This window comes from Berghia stephanieae, chromosome 4 (genome assembly GCF_034508935.2).
Source record: "Berghia stephanieae isolate SIO BIC M18660-M18661 chromosome 4, UCSD_Bste_1.3, whole genome shotgun sequence".
Classification (NCBI taxonomy): Eukaryota; Metazoa; Mollusca; class Gastropoda; order Nudibranchia; family Aeolidiidae; genus Berghia; species Berghia stephanieae.
The window spans coordinates 45,495,684-45,498,183 of record NC_088363.1 but is presented as its reverse complement, the minus strand read 5'-3'; the positions used below and the strand labels follow the sequence as shown (position 1 = coordinate 45,498,183).

Below are 2,500 nucleotides of genomic sequence, written 5' to 3'. Positions count from 1 at the left end.
ATAGTTTGATTGATGCTATGCGTATAAGTAAAATGCTCTCAAAATCCCCCCAGTCGGTTATTATAACATACCAAGACACAAAACCATGTGTAACCTTAAACGTTTATAGTCAGATCTGATATGATTTTTTGAGAACTAATCATTAAAATGACATAGAACTGAGTGACGTCAATTTCGTTCCATTTACTGGAGATATTCATATGACTCACCGCCTCGGAACGGTAATATGTCGGAAATATAAAAGACGAGATCAAAATATAGCTTTTATATAGCGCAATATCCACTAAACGTGTTCAAAGCGCTTTACAAATGGTCCGAGACTAACAGCAACACGTAACATGTAGAACGAGACAGGACGCCTAATTATTGGGCGATATTACAATTTTTCCGACAGAGACAACACTGTTACTCATTTTACACCTGAGTACGGTGAGAGAATGCGAGTAAAGAACCTTTTCCGAGGACTCAAGTATGCGCCGAGGGAGGCTCGAACCCAGGACCTTCCGATCCGAAAACAAATGTCATACCACTAGACCGTATAACCTCACTGAATTTTATGTCTAAATTAGGAAACTTGAGTCTAATCAATTTGCTTCATTTCATTAACTACATAGCACTGAGATATTGTGATCATCGTAGTCTGGACTTTACATTTAACTTTCAGCATAAATTTGATTCCGTTTGGAGACGATTGTCTTCTTCTTCTTCTTCTTCTTCTTCTTCTTCTTCTTCTTCTTCTTCTTCTTCTTCTTCTTCTTCTTCTTCTTCTTCTTCTTCTTCTTCTTCTTCTTCTTCTTCTTCTTCTTCTTCTTCTTTTTTCTTCTTCTTCTTCTTCTTCTTCTTCTTCTTCTTCTTCTTCTTCTTCTTCTTCTTCTTCTTCTTCTTCTTCTTCTTCTTCTTCTTCTTCTTCTTCTTCTTCTTCTTCTTCTTCTTCTTCTTCTTCTTCTTCTTATCATTATTATTATTATTATTATTATTATTATTATTATTATTATTATTATTATATTATTATTATTATTATTATTATTATTATTATTATTATTATTATTATTATTATTATCATTATTACAGGATCAATCGTCTGAAAACGAAATAATATCGAGATGAAGAAGTTTGAACCCCCCCCCCCCTACTCCTGATAACGATATTATGTTGAGATGAATCAGAGCATTGAAGTTAAATTATAAGAAATATTAATAAGCTTTTGCGTTTTTAGCAATATAAATCTTTTTATTATTTCTCCGCCATAACGATTATAATCTCACCTCAATTTTCAAATTTCCGGCTCTATCTTCTATTTCAAGGACCCCGGTTTATTCGGACATAATAATTACTTACTTAATCCTCTTCGTGCCTTGAGGCACAAAGGGCATCCACCATACATCTCCATTTTTTTTGCGGTCTCTGCTTTTGCGGTGGTTGTATTCCAGGACAGGCCTACTTCCTTTATAACCTTTTTCCATAATGTTCCTTCGCCAGGTTTCTTTGGGTCTCCCCTGCTTTCTCTTCACATCTGCTGCTGTCCAGTATAGGGCTGTCTTGGGAAGTGACCCTTTTTCCGTTCTGGCCACATGATCCGGGCAGCGCCATCTTCTTTTTTTTTGTGCGGCTATGTCGTCTTGTGGTATGAGGTATGAAGGTCCTGGGTTCGAGCCTTGCTCGGCGCATAGTTGAGTCCTTGGAAAAGGCTCTTTACTCAGATTCTATCATCGTACTCAGGTGTAAAATGAGTACCTGGCCGTTAACAGCGTTGTCACTGTCGGAAAAAAAATTATCATATCGCCTAACTGTAACAGGCGACATGTCTTGTCTACATGTTAAGTGTTGCTGTTGGCCAGGGGACCCTTGTAAAGCGCTTTGAGCACGTTTAGTGGATATTGCGCTATATAAAAGCTCAACTAAATTTTTTAAAAAATTATTTGGCTTTCAATGTTAGTGCAGTCAGCTTTCTTTATAATCTCACCTGCAGTTTTGTATTTGTGGCTGCAACTTCTATTTCCAGGACCCTGGTTCATCCCGACATAATATAAGATGTTATATTGAGACGATGGGATTCATACGACGTGTATTTATTAGAAGGTCTGATAACTCGGTTTGATAAGGGCTCATTGTTGTAATGGAAAAACTGTCAGAGCAACGTAACTTATTTTCCATTACAACAATGTTAAATAAAGCCCATAATTGGATTCAGTAGTCTGATGTCACGCGCCCGGCAACGGCGGCCATCTTGGTTCTAAACAAAGAAAATCTTTACTTTTTATTCTTCATGCTGGCGAGAACTTTTCATTCCCTTTTCATATGCCTTGTGATCAGAATGTGTAAAAGTCAAAACATGATCAAATTGATGGGGTTTATTTCCTCTGGGTACGCTTTTAAGCTCGCCGGAGAAATATTTCATACGGCGTCCGCCATTGTTCCGATAGTTTAGAGCCAGTGTTACTAAGTTACCATACGTCATTAGGAAGGAAGTGACTGTACGACTATTGAATCCTATTGTGTC

At 37.3% G+C, this 2,500-nt stretch overlaps 1 protein-coding gene across 6 annotated transcripts in view; it reads left to right on the top strand.

Moving 5' to 3' along the window:
- LOC144970668 (receptor-transporting protein 3-like) overlaps window positions 1-2,500 on the top strand; it is a 136,713-nt gene that overhangs the window by 115,369 nt on the left and 18,844 nt on the right. The window lies entirely within an intron of this gene.